This window comes from Lissotriton helveticus, chromosome 2_1, assembly GCF_964261635.1.
Source record: "Lissotriton helveticus chromosome 2_1, aLisHel1.1, whole genome shotgun sequence".
Classification (NCBI taxonomy): domain Eukaryota; kingdom Metazoa; phylum Chordata; class Amphibia; order Caudata; family Salamandridae; genus Lissotriton; species Lissotriton helveticus.
The window spans coordinates 761514292-761537778 of NC_136059.1; the positions used below are offsets into that span (position 1 = coordinate 761514292).

The 23487-nt window shown below is 44.5% G+C and overlaps 1 protein-coding gene across 5 annotated transcripts in view; it reads right to left on the minus strand.

Annotated features, from left to right (window-relative positions):
- EFNA5 (ephrin A5) overlaps positions 1–23487 on the minus strand; it is a 442811-nt gene that overhangs the window by 247573 nt on the left and 171751 nt on the right. The window lies entirely within an intron of this gene.

Sequence of the window (23487 nt, forward strand, 5' to 3'; positions counted from 1 at the left end):
CCAGCGGAACTCTACCCACTCCACACTCACACCAACTACAACTGTATCAAACTCAGGCTGGAGTGGCACGTTTGTGAGAAGTAAAACTCTGAATACACCGGTTCCTTCACACAAATGCAGACACAGCGAGCAGGCACGGACCCAAGTCTTACCCCTTAGCCCGGTGCCTACCAGGAAAACACCACAGGACCCTGGTCTTCAACTTTATCTTTTCTTTCATTTTCTTTTTTAGTACACTAAATGGTAACTTTTGTGCTCTTCAAGATGCTAGCTGAGCTCTGTTCCAAGATAATTAACAACACGATTCACTTGTTATGGTGTAACAACTTTACCCATCTGTGCAAGTCAGTGAATAGATGCTGTAATTAGTAGATTCACTGCTCTTCATAATATCGACCTAGAAGGGTGAAAATACTTGAGAGGCCTGCCATATTCAAGGCTATGATCTGTAGTTTGCATGCAGATTACAGCAACAGATACATTCACCCACTGAGAAAACAGAAAAAAAACGTGTCTGTGATCAGATTATTCAGGGCTTGGCTCTGTGTGCTCCGGAGACCCACATGCAACTCTTCTGCAAAGTTTAAGTGTCAAAAAGCGTGACACAAATCTCTGCTGCCAGCAGTTCTTTATTGTCCATAATTAAACACAAGGCTCTGTATAAACACACATTGCTGAGTGGAAGTCAGAGAAGGCAAGCTCTGAAGAGGTTAGCTACACTGCAGCCACAAACCAGGCTAAGAACAAGCCACGGACACCGGGCACTTTCTTCGTACAGTTTTATCAGTTACAGTGGTTGAGCAGAGCAGCCATTACTTAATATACTGGCGCATAACAGAAATAGTGAATAGAGAACACTTACAAAATGTTCAGTATAGATATGCCGCCGGAATAACTGAAAGAGAATGTACTGTGGAACACGTGACGTTTGTGCAAGGATCAGCGCAAAAATGTCTGTGAAAAGGCAAGAGTGTGCTGAAACTCCAGTTTTGCGAGATAGATTTAAGTTGAGGCAGTGTCTTTAATAAACAAGCAACAGGATGAGGGGGGAAGTGGTGGTACAACGGCAGGGACCAGAAAGTAAAAGCAAGGAGCTTGTACAAAAAGGAGCACTTGTGTAGAGTGGGCAAACACAAAGACATACGTAGATTTTTAAATGGGAGCACTAGATGGACACAAGTACTTGGACCTTGCTTGGGGGGGGGAGGCCTAAACACAAGAAGATGCATGATGCATGGATGCCATGGAGAAATGGGGACAAAGGATATGAAAGCGATGAGGGAGCGAGCAAATGGTAAGCCTATGGGTGGGCGGAAGCCCACAGATTGAACACAACATGTCTCTTCGAGAAAGTGCATGTGTTGTCTAGACCTACAAACCTGAGCTGAATACCCAATATGTAATTTCCTCAAAATCAAAACCTTGGATTTAGAAATCCGCCCCAAATTTCAGCCTTAACAGTGAATTAGTAAACATACTCTCTGCCTATTCAGAAAACACACCACTCCTCTGGAACGCACTATTCAGTCTATTATTAGCCCCGAGTAATTCTTTAAGTGGCGAGTTAGGGGGAAATATCAACATTTTTATGAACTTCTCAGTGTCGATGTACAACCATTTCCCCTGGAAATGTTAAATCGTATACACAGCAACTCAAGTCAAGTCAAAATAACATAAAGACTAGATTGGAACGTCTGCTGTCATATTGTGTAATTATTGTTGTATGTGAGCTGTTTCCCACTTTTCTGTATTGCCATAAGCCTGCCTTTGTTGCCAGTAACATCGAGTCTTCCTTCAGAATGAGCGCTGTGCCACCTGAGCTGCCACATCTCTCTGGAGAGCATGTCTGATGGGACTGTGTGCTCTTGACAAGCGCCCTAGGGACTTTCCTTTCAGATTTAGGAGGGATGCGGCTGCAGAGAATGTAAACAAAAGAGATACCGAGGCTTGCAATGCAGTTAACAAAGCAGGGAAACATCATGTTTTTTACAGCATCGATGGAAGGTAGGTGTTAGGCAATATTGTTAATAACAAACCATAGGTCAGTACAGCGGATGATAAAAAGACGTGTGTGCATTTGTACACGCAACAAAATTTCACCGAAAGAAATTCAAAGCATCCTTCCTTGAAAAAGGGCTAGGAACAGGAGAAGACAATTCAGTAACAGCTGAGGGGGCAGCAGAGAGCACGCATGAGCAAAACATGTGGCTAATTGCTAGGGACAGAAAATCGCAGACTGTCCTCTGATTTACAGCAGTCTGAATCCTTCCACTGCCACCGAGGGTGGCTATGCAATGTTGCAGATTTTGCAAGATAACGCGTGAAGGAGGGTACGGCCCTAATATGAGATTGTTATCATTGCATACTCTTCCTATGATAAGCACCTTCACTTTGAACACATTTACCTACTATCAACATACATGAATTGATTAAACATGGCCACTTTGTCAATGTTTTAGATGCATCCAAAATTTTAATGGAATATACAAACAAATATTCGAAATTTATAGGCTGGAGGCAAGGAGCCGCCATACTGAATAGAGAGCCCTCTGTTCAAAGTAATTAGGGCTGGGTAAGTTGTTATTCTTACCCTCGCTTCTTTTGTCATCCTTGCCATCTTTGCTCTCAGGTGCACAACAGAGCAATTATTTTTTCCTTGGAGCTTTGTAATGATAGAGTTAAAAGCTAGCTTGTCTGATGTTGCGACAAGCACTTCAGCTGCACGTGCACAATAGGGTGCTCGCAATGCAGGCTCGCACTTACGATTGCAATCACAACGGCGTGTAACAAAACCATTACTGGAGGCAAATAATTCCATTATAGACTAACTTTACTCCATCCTTCATTTTCAAATCTCTCCAGAACATTAAAATAAGCTTATATATATATATATATATATATATATATATATAGATATCTATATCTATAGATAGATAGATGCCCAGGGGTTCAGGAGGGATATATCCACTGCAATAAACAGTAATTTAGCGTTTGCTCCCTCACCCACGTGAACTAACACAATGAGAACTCAGTGATATTAGATGAGGTATACATCCGTGAAGCGTCAAAAAGAAGGTATGATTATTAAAATCTGGCTCGCACTGTTCCTTTTCAACATCTCACATATATGGAATGCAGCTCAGACATGTCATATAAGAATATCAAGAATGACAATTTTGTGTTGTCACATAGGTCACAATATCCAGCAAGATCATCTCTGACCGACAGGGAAAGAGCATTTTCTGTCAACACTATACAAGTGCAGCCCAATTATTTCATATCACCTGCCAACTGGTAAATAATAGTGTAGATGAAAATTAACATGTTAATTTATTGATCAACCTTAGAGCAAGCACGTTAGACAACAGTGGACCAAAACCCCCTTATCATATCCTCACCACTACTTTCAGACCGCAGTCCGGGATGGGAAGGTAGGAATGACATAACCACACCATCGACATCCAACAGCATACATAGACGAGCTCATTGCAGCCTGTGTGCTCTACAAATGCCCGAGTCATAACCTAACATGGTAGAATTCTGAAAGGATAGGTCGAAAAAGTTGCGGTCTAGTTGCGAGGCTGCCGACTTTGGAACTTGAAGACCCTGGTTGAAATGCGGTCTCTGGACTTGACTGAAAAATGCTGTGATTCTCGCAAGTCACTATGGGCCCGATTTAGATCTTGGTGGACAGGTTACTCCGCCACAACGGCGGCGGATATCCCGTACGCCTAAATATAAATCCCATAAGACATAATGGGATTTATATTTCAGCAGATGGGATATCTGTCACTGTGGTGACGAAGTAACCCATTCGCCAAGATGAAAATCAGGCCCTTAATCTCTCTGTGGCCGAAAATGTAAATATGTTCAATTTAGTTGCGAGTATTTAAAGACACATATGTGTCACTCAAAAACGCAAACAGGCACGGGATGTGCAAGAACGCCAGGTGACATGCAATTATAAATATTTTAAAATGTGATTTTTCAACTTGAAGATGATATTCACACTTGATGAACAAGAGCACTTAGTTAATTTTATAGCACGGATCCAGATGTTAACTACAAAAAAAAACAATTCCCTGCTAGGAAGTCAAGATATATCATTACATGAGGTAATATTTAAAGCAACAGTGAAGTTAAGGGACTAATACACAAGCAAAAGGAGTGTGTGGCAGCTGCAAAAACTGAACAGGAGTTTCGAGGGTGCAAGATTTTGGATTCCGTTGTCTCTAAATGGAAACTTCCTGTCCAATTTAGAAAAATATATGGCACCTCAAAGGGGCTACTGATTTGAATTACAAGAAGACTATGCCCTACCGTTTATCTAGGATGTATGACGTTACAACGCATACTTTTAGCACGCATACCTTTACAACGCAATTTTTACAACGCAGGATCCATTACAACGAACTACCATTACAACGCATTTTTTTACATCGCAGATGCCTTTACAACGCATACCATTACAACGTAAGCATTGGTAAGTATATAATATTTTTAAAAATTTAAGTAATTAAAATTAATATAATTTCATTTAATTTTATTTAAAACCCAAACCTAGCCTTGAACCCTAAAATACCCCTGTACCCCAAAACCCAAACCTAGCCCTGAACCCTAAAAATACCCCTTTACCCAAAAACCCAAACCTAGCCCTGAACCCTAAAAATACCCCATACCCAAAAACCCAAACCTAGCCCTGAACCCTAAAAATACCCCTTTACCCAAAAACCCAAACCTAGCCCTGAACCCTAAAAATACCCATGTACCCCAAAACCCAAACCCAGCCCTGAACCCTAAAAATACCCCTTTACCCAAAAACCCAAACCTAGCCCTAAACCCTAAAAATACCCCTTTACCCAAACACCCAAACCTAGCCCTGAACCCTAAAAATACCCCTGTACCCAAAAACCCAAACCTAGCCCTGAACCCTAAAAATACCCCTTTACCCAAAAACCCAAACCTAGCCCTGAACCCTAAAAATACCCCTGTACCCAAAAACCCAAACCTAGCCCTGAACCCTAAAAATACCCCTTTACCCAAAAACCCAAACCTAGCCCTGAACCCTAAAAATACCCCTTTACCCAAAAACCCAAACCTAACGCTAAAAATACCCCTGTACACCAAAACCCAAACCTATCCCTGAAACCTACAAATACCCCTTTACCCAAAAACCCAAACCTAGCCCTGAACCCTAAAAATACCCCTTTACCCAAAAACCCAAACCTAGCCCTGAACCCTAAAAATACCCCTGTACCCAAAAACCCAAACCTATAACATTTTTAATATAATTATATACTTACCAATACTTACGTTGTAATGGCATGCGTTGTAAAGGCATCTGCGATGTAAAAAAACGCATTGTAATGGTAGTTCGTTGTAATGGATCCTGTGTTGTAAAAGTTGCATTGTAAAAGTAGTCCGTTGTAATAGTTGCGTTGTAACGGTTGTTTACCGTTTATCTATAGTCTTGGGTTTACATTTCAGAATCAAATGCATTCTGGGAGTTTTTATTTTCATCTCAATCAATTGGACCAAAGTGCAATGCTCAAGTGATTAGTGAAAGGAAAGCCAAAGACAAGATATTGGTGCTGGTAACAATATATTGATTACATTGGTTCACTATACAACTCCCCTTCATAGTTCATGCTGTAGGACGAGACCTGAAAGAATTGAAATTTTAAATGGTGTGCACCCTTCGGCCCTCGGTATCTGTGACTTGGGGCTTCAGGGTGAGGTTAAACCATTGTAGAAGTCCAAACTTCACAAGGCTTTGCTCTCAGAAAATGTCATTCTTGCTCTTCCTCAGCACGAATGACTTGGAAGTGTGGAAAACAAATCTGTAGAAAATATTTCGATTCTAAAAAATATATTTTAAAAATATAAGAAGAAGCTTTTGTTTAATTTTTTTAGTTTGATACAGCTTTCACTAACCAGCTTTAGAAAATTTGGAGAGACCTCTACTGGTATTTACACCCAACGGCTAGGGCGGTCGACCTCAAATCTGGGAAACCGGGTTCAAGTGTCGGCAATGATGCTCAACATCCTGTGAGTCTGGGCAAATCACTTAATCTCCCCGTGCCTGACAAGAATGAATGTGTTCTCATCTAACGCAACTGGTGCTCATGTAAAGCTCTCTGATACCCAATTTCGGGTGAAGTTTGCGCTATATAAAATTTCAGGAAAAAAAACTTGAGGGGCCCCCCCCCCCTCCGTAAAGTAGACTGAGCCCCCGCCCCTCTCCCTGGCCCAACACCTGCCACTTTTGCTGAGCAGGCCCCTGGAGCTCAGACCCTTCCCTTGCACCGCAGGAGCTGCAGGGGCTTTTGTTACTCCACTGCCCCATGTGGGTAACTGTGTTGCAAGCATGCAGACTACAATTTAGAAATGTTTAAATAAACATTTCAAAACAAGGCTGAATGCAGCACATTTAGGGGAAGTAAGGAGGAGCAATGAAGGCATTCCTCATAGTTTCGCCAGCCTGGGATGGGTACACCATTTGGGCACAAGCGCTTGTTTACTACCTTTACTAAATCTGGGGTTGCAACAAAATCCATGGGTAGGTGCATGGGAATGACCAGTTTCCACCCATGGAACAGCGCCCTGACGCTGACTTGCGTTACGTTTTTTTTTTTAACTAAATCAGGCAAAGCCATGAAGATCAGGCTTTGGAGGCTTAGTAAATCCACAAATGTATTTGACAGAAAACAGATGCAATTCTGAAGCAAAATATTAGTAAACCTAGGCCTGGGTAATTATCTGCGGTTTGGGCAGAATCTGGCATCTCCATTGAATCACTTTTTGGTGTCCGCGATACTGCAGGAATCAACGTGTGACACAGAGAGAGTCTTGGTCATTTACCACATCAAAGTGCTGAGGGATCATACTGGCAGTTACATGGCAGGATAAGAGTCCGCCCCATGAGATTTACATTCTGTTATTTGAACTGCTCATGCCTTAAGAAAAAAATAGGAAGTCATATACTGAGACAAAAAAATGAACCACACCATAGGTATGTGTATTTAGAGTCTTCAGGATTTTACAAGAAGGCTTTTGCAGGAAGCCTCTAAGAAACTCTGATGAACTTTCAGAAGTGGACTGTCTGTCTTGGCCTCAATCAATTTAAATATGTATGAGCAAATTGCATTGTGCAAACCTAATCAAAAGGCAGCACACCCTTGTACAAGGCCAGAGGCCCAGAGTACAATCCAAGATTGTTTACAGAAAGGAAGGGAGGGGTCAGAGAAGTGAAAGGTGTCTTCATACGGGATTGAGATGTATATGTCTGTTCTGTTCCCAATTTATGTGCCCCAAAGTCATAGACATCTGACATTGTGGTGAAGACTTCCTGTAGAATATGCCAAAACAGTAGTACCACTTGGTGATGAAAATATGACAAGGGCCAGAAGATTCTGGTCTGCGTCAAATTTTTCTTACTCATTGATCGTATGTCAAAGTTTTACATCCATGTAAACTATTGTTACTCCATGCTCCAGCTTGGTATGGGTTGTTCTTTTTTCGATGGCGGGATTGACCGCTGCAGGAATAGAATGAGACTGTAATCTTTCTCCATCTCTGTGAGTAGAATAATATAAAATGTAAAAGAGTAGGATAAAATCTGGGAGCCTCAAGGGTCTCTGCGAGCAGTGGCATTAGTGTTTGAGGTGAGATTGCCAAATTCAACCCCAGAAGTCACAGCCCTAAAACTCCTATTGCTGAGACGAAGAGGTCAAGGAGAGTGTCATGGCTGACAATGTAGAAATATGTCAACAAACCAAGGCCAGTTATCACCAGTAATCATGTGGTCTCAGTAGCATGCCACGGAGTATCTTTGGCTAACAGGTTCCTGATATAAAGTGTGGACTACGAGATATGTGGGAAGTAGGCAGAGGCTTTGAAAAGGGGATGGTCCGTTTGGAGCGAATACTGGTCTTTTCAATGATGGTGCTTACAGTCTGTTGGAAGGGATATATTATTGGCTCCTGACACTGCATGGACAAGGGGGACAGCACAATCCTAGAGCCAATAGGAAAGAGATGGCTTCACTGAGGCCATGAAAGGGACAGATGGTCTCAGTATGCACAGACTTAAGTCACAATATGGAAAAGGGCCCAGGTGTGACATAGGTTAAAGGAGAGCGTGGATTGAGCTGGTAGGTTGGACTGAGATATTTTACTTAATTACATGAATCTCACCGACTTAAATTGATGTTCATATTGGAACAGAGCTTCTGTGTGGGGGTGGACCAAAGGACTAGGAAAGGTGCTACTTGTAAGAAAATATTTCTTGGAACTTGGTGAGGGCTTTAGCAAAGGGTACATTTGTGTGCATTTGTGATTAGTCATGTATACACACTGCTTCAAAAGATAAAAGTGTATTGATATAATTTAATACATTTCTTTTCTACTACACCAACATTTATTCTGGTTCATTCTCATCAATAGGTATTCAGTGTACACACACACGCACACACACACACACACACACACACACACACACAACACACACACACCATTTGTTTTGGAGTATTTAAAAGAAGCAAGCCAGCATATGCGCCATTGTAAGTGATGGGAGCGAGGACTATCCAATGAATGCTGAATGCTTTCACAGGCCATTTAGGAAGGAAAGAATTCAACAACAAAAGCAGAGGCCCTGCTTGATGTTCCTAATCTCCTCCGGTGTTTGCATACACTTGCAAATAAGTGGAGAACCCCACTCCAAGAGCAGATTTGAAAATAAAAAGCCTCTGGAGAAACAGGAGCCTTGTTTGCTGGACTTGTTCGAGGCCCCTAGAGGTGGGTGTGATTGGCAGGCCTTTGGTGCGTGTGCATTAGGGTTGATAATGCACACACATCTTTTGATCGTGGAGCTCAGAGGGCTGGCCAGACTTCATAATGGGCCGGGCAGAACTCTTTACAAAGCAGCATACAAGACCTAGGAGCGAGGGGGCTTTCAAAGATTACATAGCATGTTCTCAGTTAATTAGCAACAGTTGGGGAAACAGATCAACTACTCAAACAAATAAAGCAGACCCCCTCCCTCAACATGGCCTTACTTCACTGCTCGGAAACAGTAGTGCACCTTGCATCAGGGAGATCTCAACATCCACAGCCAGCGCTCTGAAGACCCTGCACAAAAAACGAGGAACTATTTGTTTGGCAACCAACTGAATTCAGAAAAAGGCATTTGAAGCCTATCTGCAGGGCCCTGGACTGGGTAACCAGCATTGCATGCAGAATTACCCGCGCAGATTGGATTTAGTTCAAGGAAATCAAAAAAAGCCGCGTATGCACGAGCTCACTGCAGTCCAAGTGACTGAAAAGACCCCTCTGTGCTTTCCATTCTATTAGCAAATTATGCAAATGACTAGAAAGTGTTCTTGTTGTTAATCGGGCTCTGGTCTTTGCTCATCCAGATGGGATCAGAGGGCGCGCCAAGCCTCTCTCATCTTTACATCTGGTAGGCAAGCAGTTTGCCTCCTTACAAGCAATTGTTTTAGGAGTTTGCTAATGTGGAATAATTGGCTTTCATTGGGATGCTAATATGTTGGTTTATAATGTAATTTTTAGAGCATCTTCCCAGTGTTCCATTTATGCCGCACTAGTCCCCTAGCTTCAGTTGCTGCAGCCTACGCTTGAAGGAAAGCATTGCAGAGGGCACTGGTATCCGTCTTACAGTAACATTTACACTCCTCGTTGTCTTGCTAAAAATGCTGCAATCTGCAAGTAATTTTGCACTGAATTTTGCACTGAAATGTGAGCTCTACTTATATGCATGAAAAAGCTTAGAAAAAATAGAAAATGTAACGTCTCTTATGCCTTTGAGCCAAGTTTGCACTATATAAAACTGCAATAAAGCATGCCTGGGACAAGATCGCATATAAAACAAAAAATACACCTTTTAAGCACTTCCCCACATATGCACACATATCCCCAAGCACTCGTCCTCCTGGATTTATCTGCCGCGTTCGACACAGTGGACCATAACATCCTTCTCCACCGTGTCGAGCAGGCAGGCATCCAGGGATATGCTCTTGAGTGGGTCAGGTCCTTCCTCACTGGAAGAACACAGGCGGTCCGCTTGGGCCCCTATACGGCCAAAAAATCCCCTACGTCCTGCGGAGTCCCCCAGGGCTCCTCCCTTTCTCCACTTTTATTCAATTTATACCTCCGGCCATTGATCCAATCTCTTCTCAGATGGGACATTACAGCTTACAATTACGCCGACGACTTACAGCTCATCTTTTCACTAAACTCCCCACTGGCTATCAATACGTTCCAAGCAGTTATGGCCCACATCCAACTCTGGATGGACCAGAATCAATTAAAACTGAACCCCGGTAAAACCGAGCTCCTCCTCCCCGGCCTCAGCCACGCCCACTGGGGCCCACAGTTCTGGCCTTCGGAGCTTGGTCCCCCCCCCTACCCCAGCTATAACAATAAAAAGTCTGGGCGTAATCATCAACGCTGAACTCTCCCTCAAAGCCCAAGTTGGAGCGGTAATTTCATCATGCATGATCCAACTTCGGAGGATTCGGAAAGTTCGTCACCTTCTCCCCCCCGTGGCACTCACCCAAACTGTCACCTCACTCATGCTTTCCCGTCTTGATTTCTCCAACTCCATTTATCATGGTCTTCCACAATTTCTGTTAAACCGCCTCCAAGTCGTCCAAAATCAGGCAGCCCGCATGATCCATGGAACCCCCAGATGGCAATCTGCGAAGCCTCTGCTTCATAGCCTTCATTGGCTCCCAATAGACCAAAGGGCTGCCTTCAAGGTGGCATGTCTCACCTTCAAAGCTCTTCATTGCTCCAGTCCCGAGTTTCTCAAATCCCTCATCCATCCCTACCGCCCTACACGTAACCTTCGTTCAGCCCACTGTGACTTGTTAGTCACCCCAAAAAACAAAACCAAGAAATTTGGCGGCCGCCGCTTCTCCTATTTAGCCCCTACTCTCTGGAACCTTCTTCCCCTTTCTATTAAATCCTCTTCCTCTCTCCTTACTTTCAGAAAACAATTAAAAACCCATTTCTTCCCATCCTTTAGCTAGGTTCTTCTGCCTCCCGCATCTTCTCCTTTCTCACTCTGTCTATCAGCGCCAGGAAGCTTCGGCGTCAGCGCGCTTTACAAATGGCACCTAACATAACACATAACATAACACACCTATTTCTTAAGCATTCTCGGCCCTTTATAAATACGGCCAAGGTATAGATGTGGCTAAAGGAACATGTGCCTCCTTTCCACATGACTTCTTTATACCACCACATGCATCCTCTGTGTTCCCCAATCGGACAGCAAGTATGCACCAGCTGCAACAGAGGTGAGTAAAGTGCTGTTGCCCTTCTATCTAGCTCCCTCAAAGTGCTAAGCATGGGAAGAGAGGCAGGAAGACAGCAGGGACTGCGGTAAAGAGATTTCTGCTAAATATCTTGCAAACCTGTGCATTTGGTCCTTCGACTGAGTCGAGGGGGTAGTGCTTATCAAACAGAATACAAGGGCAACCCTGAATATTAAAGAGGCGACTACAGGTATCTGAAATGCGATTGAAGAAGAGTCCCCTTGTATCTAGTGACGATAGCATCCTTTATCATATGTGTGAAAATATTGGGCAAGCGAGGGCTGCCATGGAAGCATCTCTGGTAGGGACTCTCCTGACAGAGTGGGTCTATGAAACAGGGTTAGGTGTATCCAATGGGTTAGATCTGCACCATAAGAAAGCGTTCCAAAAGAAGCTCTATGGTTATTAGAGGTCACCTTGTACTTATTATGATAAACATCCGTATGGCTATACCGTTTAAAGTCATTCTTTTTCCATTACAAAGAGCTCCTAATATTTTGCAACAAAAAGTGCTTTCATGTTACTAATTGAAAGTCACTGCTGGTCCTGGGGTAGCAACATTGTTTCACCAACACGGTGAGGATCTGTTAAAGTTAGAGAGAAGCAGCTGGCCTCAAATAGGAAACAAAAAGCTCTAGACCAAATAGACATCCGGCTGCTCTGTCCGACACAGTAGCAAACTCTTTCCAAGTTTTTCAACTGGAAACGACTGAGGCTCAGTGGCAGTCTTCAATGTGAGTCTAGGAGATTATTCACTAGATTTACGGGTGCTTAGTTCTTCCTCTCCGGGACCAATGCAGAATTATTACCACAAACTTCTGCACTGCGACCATCTACAGCCTTCCTGGCCAGCATCAACCGTACCAACCTTCTGTCGGGCAGATTTATATGGGTGTGAGCGCAAGGTTTGTCAACCAGGCCTCAATCTAACCCAGTGAGAGTAAAATTTAAAGTGCTGCGTTTGGATCTGGAGTTTTGGTGTGCCTGGCTCACTTGTCATAAGTTTGCCCAGTTATATTGATGGCACTGTCTTGTTGGAAAGTACCGAAAAGTGTACAGGAACCTCCCTGACTAATCCTACGGACCCCATTCTCCTCTAGCTCCAAATGACATTTTACAGACCTTTAGATTGGTACTGCTCAGTTCATTAGTTTCCCTTAAAAGAGAATACTTACAAAGAGGTCTTATTACAAAAAAAATCTCTAGGGGGAATTATTAGCAGCTTATTTTACTAATGCACGACATCGACATGACCTGCACGCGGTCACTGAAAAAAACTGGGAAGGTGCAAACCAAACCAAAGAACTTACTAAAACAAACACGACTGACTGGTAAAAGGGTTATCATTTTAAGGACAGGCATTCGCTTCCACCTCGCTAGGCTATTACAAACATGAATATACCAATAATAAATCATTTGGGATATCTAACACTACTCAAATTATCAGTGGACAGCTGTAGGACAGTCCTTCATTATAAAATGGTGGGAAGTTGGACACAGGCGACGGCTGGCAGCCGTGTCACATTTCACAGTGTCAAGGGGATGGGTTTACTTAATGAGTGTGATGACAACATATTTTATAACAGATGGTAGTAATCAATATGTGTATGCCCAGAGCCTCTATATTACAGGAAACGTGTCGATGGCATCAGTGTGACCAGACTATAAGCAATGAGGCAAACGTATTTTCAGACAGTTAGTCTAATATAACACATTAAAAACTTCACTCAGGCTCAAAGTCTCATGTAAAAGTAAGTAGGTGCTTCAGCAGTCTCCCTGACTACCTTTGTGATTAACCTGCACACCAAGTTTCAGGGGGGCAATGGCCAAGATTCAACTCTGCAGGACAAAGTTAGTCCACTAGTATTAAGACACTGTCAAATTCCAGCTTCGGGATTTTGTCTGGTTCCCAACATGTTGAGGTTAAAAAAATGTCAGCCAGACAAAATAAGGCAATTTCATGGTAAGGGCGTGCGAGTTGTTATTGTGGTCCATTAATAGGGACGATAAGAAATCACAATGCAAGTGGAAACTATTTCTAGGCCAACACATGTGAAGCAGGCACATTGTCATGAAGCTGAGGAACGCTGTTGCTGCAAGGTTAAAAGACAAAAGTAGATAAAGACCGAATTGAGTCATAGGCGCCCTAGACGCACATGTAAACTCTAATGCTTGTTTTTCTTTGTCACTCTTTTTAATTCAGAACATTCCACCCTCAGTGGATGCAATGATCTAATAGCTTTATAGCCTTTTTCTTTAGGTTAAACTTGTTGTTAAAGGCCCTCTCCCTTAGTGCTGGCCCTGGTGGGGCAGAGCGCCTTTAGCAAAATATGTACCGCTCGGCAACTGGCTATAAAACTATAGTAATATTGGATTGTCCATTAGAGGGCTTAGAATGCCTTCAGCTCAAGGCCGCATTTGCGTGTCAGACAATTAACATCTATCAATGGCCTCAGCAGAAATCAGGATTGGCTAACTAATCCTTTGCACATCACTTTAGAACTCTTCGGCATTAAGCCGTGAATTATAGATAAAAAAACTGATCAACAGCATCAAAGGCACCTGTGACAAGCATTTCTGTAGAGCTAACCCGGGCCTTCATGCCCCCTGAATGGATTTAAGTAAAAAGGTTTAGACTTTCAGAGTAAAGTGCTCTTCTACAACGGACACTGGCTACGTCGAGCCTTTTGGATTTGCCCCTGCCTATGCTTGCTCATTTATTGACATTTGCAGACCCTGAAAACTAATTTGTGTCCATCAGATTTGTGCTTGTGTATTAAAAAGGCTCTGTGCCTAATTACTCGTATTATGTATAGTGTTTCAAGGCAGAAACAGCTGCCTCTAGGAGCTTCCAATTTAAAATGGAACACAAGGACCAGGAAGATATAGTTCTGTCAAAGATCAAATGGAGGCAGGAGAATGCAACCACAAGGTCACCACTCCTGTATCCACAGTCTGAGCACAGAAGTGCAAGCAAGAGTTGTATAGGCTTTCCAAAACTCAGTTAGATCACTTCATTGACAATGCTTCACAAACATAGGGCAGCTCAAGCCCTTTCACGCTTAATGAATTGATAGAAGTGGCAATGCACAGCCTCGGGCCCAGTTGACGGACAAAGCATCACATTTTCTTAAAAACCTCAAGGCTGGGGCACATACTAAACAGTGAACGATAATAACTACCAACCAACCAACCAAAGAGTAAAACAAGCAAATCTAAATTAGGTAAACTTTTAAAAAAATCAACAATCATATTACATAGCTCACAGGGGTCGTAATGTGCCCATGGGTGTTTCAAGCAGCAACCGAAGGGTAGCAGTTGACTACAACTTGCTACCCTTAAATTACACCAGGGGCTCGTCTGTGTGAAATGTCAGATTCCGACTGCCACCATGAAATGGACTGCAATGTCTAAGTACATTAAAAGGGAAGCTAGTGTCCAACTCTGAGACGCTACTTCCTGATGAGACTGTTACTCGTTATTGGAGTATTGCTAGCAATTGTCAGAAGGAGGAAGATTACTACACGAGGCACAAATGTATTTTTTCTTTTTCTCGTTTAAACCTATGGCATTCTTAACTAAAGCAGCCTAAAAAATTGTAGCTGGAAGGAATGCTAATGGTCTCGTTCGGTTATACAATGAAGGTTTATTTATTAAGTAAAGAGTTAGTGCTACGTGTCGAGATGTGTGCTTGTACAAGGGGTTGGATAACATTTTAAACATTTTTCAAAGTATTGCATTGCTATTTAATAGCTCCCACCAAAACTCAACAGTCTTCAGTAAGTCAAATCTCAGCTGTAAGCACAGAGTGAAAAACAATCCTCTAGGAAAGGAAAGTGAGTAATGGCAACACCTGCGCAAAATCTCCTGCAAGCATTTTTCACAGCTCTCATTAGCAGCTCATGGTCGGGTATTTTTTTTCAAGCAGATCTACTCAGCAGAGAATCGACACAGCAGCATCTCAGCGGCCAGCCAAGCGGTGCATCATGGCCTCTTAGAGTGTTGACTCTCCACTGGGTGGCGCTGCAGCAGTGATAGGATTGACTGCGGTTCCATTGAAGGGACCATGGGTCAGCGTTCAAGGAAATGTGACCTGAGAAACATAAGGCTTGGTTGGTTTCAGTAATGCGGTTTACACGTTTGTTATTTTGGTTAGAGAAAGGCAATGCAGATGTGTATGTTTGTCTTTCACACGAAAAAATAAAGTGGGTAACAATTGTCTTTCTCCACCAATAGGAAAGTTGTCACAATGTTATTATAGTGTTTGTGATGTCTACTATGCATCCTCATACCTATGGCTTCACGTTCCAGACAGGGCATCTTCCTCCTCTTCATCGGATGCTGAAGGGTCAATTGGTCTCGGAGGAGGCATAGCTTGGGATGGGGGTGGGGGGGGGGGGGGGGGTTTGGGGCCTTGGAGACCAGGTAAGTGTTCAGCTCATCAATGTGATATTCCGATGATTTTACTGTAAGACGTATTCTTTGTGATGTGGTGAAGTTTGTCAAATTGTTTGGGTGCCAATTGGTGCTAGTTTGTAATATTGAAAATAATATAATATATCTGCAAAAAAAAACTATGCCATTACAGGTCAGGCCATGAGAAGGGGAGGGACTACAACGTGCATGCTGTAAGCAGAACAATGTAACTCTCTTGCACATCACACATGGCAAGGGCACTGTGGCCCACTCATAAAAGAGAAGCGTCATTCATGCATAAGTGAAACGACCAAAGGACAGATGTGTTATAAATGTGATATCTTTGCACCTGCTTTAACCTATCCCAGTTCTAGGTAGGTGAACAAACAGACCAGTCCTTCACCTGTGTGTCATGCAGCCTAAGGGACCATTACCCACAGCATACCGTAGCTCTTTTCTAACGTGCGCAGAGCTTAATTTGACAAAAAAAATTGGTGTCAGGGTCCTCGTTAAAAGGCCACATCAGCTTGCACCACCCATTGCCACTGCCATCACTGCCAATGACAATACATACAAAATTACTAGCCATCACACAGCAAGAGGTGTGACAATTCGGAGTGTTCGAGCACACCCCCCAAGCTTTAAGAATAGCTTGGGAGCTAGGTATTAACTGTTATAATGTCTATTTGTTTAATAAACAACTGTTGTTGTGGTGCTCTCTATATGACACAAACAGTGCCACCATGTGGTGGCAATCATAAGTCCCAGTGTTGTCAATTAAGCCACCAGCTCAAGTTAAGCACTAAAATTGCAGACTCATGCAAAAGCAAATGTTTAAAAATTGTTCAGACAGTAAAAATGCCTGTGGGAACAGAGGCCCGTTATTACCACATATGGGGCGGGGTGGGTGTGTGTGTGTTATACATTTTTAGTCGTTACAACGTCAAATGCATTTTAGAGTACCATGATGTAAATTAAGGCATGGTTTAGGTCAGCGCGCTGTATTAAGTGTGACAAAGGCATGCGTGGTAAATGCGTGCATTGTAACAACTGATATTTCTCCCAACCTAATTGCTATCCATGCAGGGGAGCAGTTCACATATTTGCCGCTTACATGTGATTGATCTGCACAGTTTGTTCTGCGCAAATCTGGGCAATGATTTCTGAATAAGAACAATGGCCTCTTATTATGAGAAGATCTTTTTTCATAACTCAAAGCGGAAACACATCTTATGTCATTACTTCCCTACTTGTCAAAAATCAAGGAAGGGGCAGGCACAACCCGAAATACTGAGTTTTCTCAAGTTATTATTTGAACTGCGCAGCTCTGCAGAGGGTGCAATCTAGTTAAACACAAAACTATATTTTGTTCGACTCTGGCAGGGCCTGAAGTGGTGCAAGGTCATTGTTCTGTGGTCACTGACTGCTTCTGCCACATTCTACTGCAGGTAAAAGAGGAGTCCTGTTAGCAGATGGAAAATAAATGTTTTACATAATTAACCAAATCTTAAACAGACACTCAATTATCTTTATTTTCCTTAATGACATGCATCTTGTAACACATATACAACAATTGACCTTGGACTATCGAAGATCCCACAAGAACCAAGCAATTTTATAACAATGTGGTCTTTGGGCTCAGTTGTTAAATCTTGGAATGTGAAACCCTGGGTTCAAATCCCAGCATTCACAATGGACAAAAAATAGCGTGGCTGTGGGCAAAGTATATTCAGTGGCATACCACAACCTCAGGGCCCCCGCAATGTAAGGGGGCCCCCCAATACCCATTCCCTAACTGCCTTGCTACTTCTGAGTGCTTTATTTGTTTGCAGCTGGCCAGCCCAAGGGTGTCCCCTTTGAGGTGAACAGTGTGCACCCCCCACACTGAAGGGGCGTCCGTTACGCCCGAGTATATTATCATCCTGTGCCCCTGTTGGACCCGGCCTCGTGGCGTGGTTCGCCTCTGTCCCTCCACACCCTGTGAGTGTAGGCCTGTACCCCGAGTCCCCTGCGCAGCCCCCCCCATTAGTGTAGCCTGCACCCCGAGCCTGGTCGTCCTACTCCAAGTAAACCTAGATCCCCAGAGAACCTTGACCAGGCCTGACTTTCCCGCTCCACGCCCGGCTCCGAGCGCCTAACCATGCATGCCCCACAAGGCCCGGACGCCATTTTCCCTTCCCGAGATCCCTGTCTCCCTGGGCCTAGCGTGACCCCGGCCCCAGCGAAACCCAGACTCCAAAGGCGCGCCAGTCCCGGATGGGGGGTAAAGGGCTCCCTGAGTGAGATAAGCCAGGGAGTTTCGATGGCACCTCCAGCCTCCCCTGAGGGGCCGGTATCTGTCACACCTTTGGCCCTCCCCTATGGGCCAGTTTCGATCACCCCTCTGGCCTCCCCAAGGGCTGGCTCCAGACCCGCTGGGCGTCTGGGAATTCCCGGGCCCATCTTTCAAAGGGATCAAAGAGCCAACCGACGGACCCCGCCAACGACCAGCCCCCCGGGCAGGAGACCTCCGCCTGCGAAGGTCCGGAGATCAAAGAGCAAAAGGACTATAACTGGGCCCGCCCAACAACTAGCAGGAAGTTGTATCTTGGACCTGAAGCCTGCTGATCTGATCGCGGCTGACCCTAAGACGAACTCATCTGGAACCTCGGAGCCCTGCTGACGCTGTCGCGGCTCAAGCTGAACTGAACCATCGGAGCCCTGCTGACGCTGTCGTGGCTCAAGCTGAACTGAACCATCGGAGCCCTGCTGACGCTGTCGCGGCTCAAGCTGAACTGTAACCATCGGAGCCCTGCTGACGCTGTCGTGGCTCAAGCGGAACTGTAACCATCGGAGCCCTGCTGACGCTGTCGCGGCTCAAGCTGAACTGTGACCATCGGAGCCCTGCTGACGCTGTCGCGGCTCGACCTTCCCAAGAACATCCGAGCCCTGCGGACGCTGTCGCGGCTCCTCGCGAACTTCTCCAGATCGAGCCCTGCTGACCTCGTCGCGGCTTGAGGAGTACTCTGGTCCGGCTGGACCATCGAGACCACCATCACGACCGCGCCGACTCGACAGAGGCGAAGCAGCCAGTACGACCATCCTCCCGTATCCCCCGGCTCGAGGATTGAGAGCTGTGCGTAGGGTACGCCTCGTACTGACCCAGAGACTAAAAGACTGTCCCGCTTCCCCCTTCCCGAATCCCCCAAGACTTTGTGGTCCCTCGACCACTGTGTATATAAGAGTGCTTTCTTCGTTTATTGCTTATATAAAGAACTTGTTACTAGAATCCAACGGTGTGGTGTCTGTTCATAGTGTGGTGTGAGCTCAGTGTGTACGATCCTAGACTCGAAGTCCTCCCCGGTGAGGACCTCACAATCAAGACTCGGCAAGTTCTGTGGAAGAGGTGGGTCTCGGGAGGACTGGGTGAGCATAACCTGGCCCTCTGAGTGCGCCCCTTCCAACAGCCCCACATTATGAATAGCTGTAATGTAAAACTAACTGTACAGCGGACTGTGCCATTTATATTTCCTCTCCCTCCTTATTTCCTATCAGACTTTAGACTGTTCTCTTCGAAATACAGCACCTTAACCCCCTGGCTGTGGCCGGAATTCTGCGCCTGTGCGGCACATTCCGAAGGCGGGCGTGGCCATGACGGCTCCCGGCCGTCATCAGCACACGCCCACCATAACTGATGACGACCGGGAGCTGTCATCAGCACCTAAGGGGTTAAAGATGTTCCTGCTACAATAAAAATGTTCTCTGTGAATGCACACCTGGGAACCCGGTACATGCAAATAAACTACCTAGAAACCAAAAACCGGTGTAACATTATTGCCAATGGTGCAGTGTGAATATGGCAAAGGCTGATTGGCTTAGACGCCTTCTCTAACCCTGGTCTCTATGCAAATAGGTGTCTACCACCTCAGCTGTAAAGTGTTCCTTGGAGGCTGGGCCATACTTGTCCTGGCCCTTTCTCTGGCAGGAAGTTAGGGGGGTCGGGCCTTTAGGGTTACCACCACAGCAGCGACCCAGGCAGGACCCTGAGAAAAAGGCGTCTGAGGTCGCTGCAGCACCAACACCTACTAGAAGAAACAACTCAGTGACCTCGAGTAAAGGGCACACTACAAACTGTTATTTGTATTTTTAGTATCAAACGGGAACCGAAAGAACGGGAAACTGTGTTCTATCGGTCAAACCCTGGCAGAAGAAGAAACAAGGTAAACTTACCTTATAGTAAAGAAAAAAGACATTGGGAAAACGCGATCTGTTTCTTAAAAAGCTAATGTTTTGTAAATGTTTAAGGATAATTAAATAGTATCCAAGACTACACGTGAAAGAGCTCAAACCCCTGCAGTGCGGACACAGCGGCCCGCCGAAACCTACAGTGGGAAGGTAGAAATCCCTATTTAAACATTATCTTTTAAATATTTGCAGTGAAAATAAATACCCTGGGAGATACATTTCGGGTCGGACACCCTGAAAGCTGATTGGACGCTCCCAGCGCGAGGCGCGGTCCCTTCTCTGGGCTCCTACGCAGTAATGTTTACGTGTTTACGTAAGGTGTGATGAAGTGAGTGTGACCGGGACAGAGTGCAGCCACTTCCTCCACTGTTCTCACCAGCTTCCTCGTTCACGGCGTATTCCCCTTTCTAAAATAACAAAAGGTGGTGGGGGCCCGGGGGCTGGACAGACTGGGGGTGGCTGTGAGTCTGGAAGGCACACAGGCCGCTGAAGGGCTTTACAGGAACAGTATGCTGCTGTCAGAGCGGCCGTGAACAGAGAAGACGGGCGAGGAGAGCGGGGCCTCTTCAAAGGGAAGCCATTTTGACGCTTCATAAATCACTTTGTCACTTTGGGGTAGCAGTAACGGTTCTCATGACATGTACTTCAAGCTACCCCGCGCCCTGCCGGCTGCGAGGCGGCGCACAGGCACAGCTGGCGTGGAGCTAAAAGCGCTCCTAATGGAGCGGATCACCGCAGGTTGGTGCAGGGAGCTCGACGTCTAGATGAGCCGACACAGAAACATCCCTTAAAGTATCATTAAACCCTTCCCTGCGCCCAGAAGTCCTCGAGGTGCTACGTTTACTTTAAAATAACGAGTGCTTGATTGACATTATCTATGTTGGGACTCCAGAGTCTCGTCAAGCGAAGGGTTATAGCTTTGGAAAGCCAAGAATTGAGGCCGAATTTCAGAAATGATGAGGATGACATGTTAAGGGCAGAAGTGCTGACTTTGAAGGTGAGGAACGAGGTTCGAGTCTTGGCTCCATATCCTATGAATCTGGGCAAATAACGTATTTTTTATGCTTAAAAAAAGAATGTGAACTCCCATAATGTAACTGATGCTCATGTAAAGTGCTCCAATGCCTACGGATTGAGTTCCAGCGAGATGAGTGGCCTATCTAATTAGGGGTGTGGCTTGAAAAACAAACTACAGTTCTGGGAAATCCATAGTATACAATGGATCACATTTTGCATCCTCTCTGAGCTTTCTGTTATTGTATCCAGATATATAACAGAACAGCTGACCTACACCTAAAACCAGCCAGGTCTGTTGGCTTTGCCAATGGTTGTTCACTGTTTAAGATAAATGAGTAACAACAGGGATTTTGTTGTAAATAATATTAAGAATGTTTCAATCCAATAAGTAAGGCTGCAAATTAAGCATTATTGAGTCCTGTGGAATGTTTAGTGGTCTTAAGAGTATCTCAATCACTCCCAATATCTTCACTTTGTGTTAGAGGTGTACACCCTGTTTCTCTTCACCACACGTCCATCTGCATATCTCACACACAGTCTTGTCTCTTTTCTCGTCAGCGCACTCTTTTCATTCTCTCATGATTGCACTCCCTCTTATCTCCTTCCTGCCACTTTACCGCCCCCTAAACGCACAAAACAACAAACAAATAAGCACTGCATTTCCTTTAAATTTCCCATGGGAATATTTTTACAACTGTGAACCTCCTTCAGACACATTTGCACAGAATCACAATTGTAACTGGAGTAAGTGACCAAAAGTCTGTGTTCTCAGGACAGAGGCCAAGGATTGTTTGGGCATGTGTTTTTAACACCTTTTTGACGAACTGACAGACACTGTGAGAAACACCCAATGCCTTCAGCCTTGACTCCAGAGCTCACAATCGTGGCCCGCTATAAATATGTGGTGGTGATGATTCAAAGTTTGCACTATAGAAGAGTAGTATGCTACACACAAAAAAAAAATACAGAAATACAACAGCCTGGAAATAGCTTACTTAATCTTGAATTCCTGATGAGTGGTAAACGGGAAATTTAACCAGGAAAAAAATCACTGGCGTAGATTACCTTAGCATTCTTCACATTACTTGGTCAGAAATTGATTAATGTTTTTACCAGAAAGGTTAAGTAGATACGGCCTGATAGAGAAACAGTTCAATTTACATATTTAACCCCTTCCATGCTGATGACGAGCTCAGCTCGTCATCAGCGTTACCTACCGTGTGCTGATGACGAGCTGAGCTCGTCATGTAATGCGGTAAATAAAAAAATGCTGCATACCGCAGGAAAAACGGCCGCACGCATGCGGTTAATAACTTCCAGGTCAAAGAGCCGGAAAGACCCGGCACACTTAAAGCCATGCTGCCAGGTGGGTAGCCAATGCACCCCTCTCTCACTGCCTACAACAACAGACTCCTGGAAACCCACGTTAAGACTAAGGGTCAAGGTAGGCAAGTGCAGCTGCATCCTATGGTTTAAAATAGTGTCAGGCAGCACTTCCTGAATGGAAAAGAGGCAAATCCTAATTAACAAAAAAACACCAAGCTGATCAAGACACTAGTTAATTGGCATAGGTATCAACTACCTGACCAGGACAGGCCATATTTATTTCTCAAAACAAACGACCTCAAATGTGCGAAACGCGACTGAATACCAATGGAGACTGCACATTTGAAATATTAACTTTGATGATGGTAACATTCTATCACATGTTGCTGGATACATCTATTGATGTCCAGGGATACAAGGCGAGTTCCTACTTATAGTTTTGAAATATTTTCAGAGTTTACACATTCCATGGTCTGAGATGTGTTTGCAGGTGTTCAGTTTGTACACAATGTGGGTACTTTGGAGTTAAGTAAAACTCTTTAGTTCAACATGTCCCTGCAGCGTTGTCCGGGGTGTTTATTTGCACTAGAGTGAGATGGCCAGTCCCATTTCCGATGAACTAGGTGTTTGCTACTGATCTGGTTAGGTCTCAGTATTTGTTGTTAAAAAAAGACTTCTGTCTGTGTCGCTCCTACAAGGATAGGCCGATAAACATGTGGTTGAAAATGCACCTGAGAAGTCACAGCACTGCTGGAGCAGATATAAAACTGCAACTCACACGATGGCTTGAAAGCAAGGCAACATGGCCTTAAAATCAGACAATGCATAAATTATAGTTATACGACTCCGAGGTGGAGAGGGTAACGCCAGAGGCTCCTTTCCATACCAGACTAAAAGCCACAGGGTCCACCCTGCTGCTCACTGAGCACAGAATGTAGATGAACAGAAAGAGAAGACACAAACAAGTGCACGAGGCTTCGGGATCAAGAGAGATGAGAAGGAGCAGGCAAAAAAATACTGTGTATAAGCGGAGCTACATATTCAGTGTGGGGCACGTCATGGGGGACACTCTGAGGACCTAAAGTTGTTGCATACAATGTAAAACACCTACTCTGGAAAGCATTAACGTATTTGCACTGCTGTGCACTGAAGGCCGGGGCTCTGCC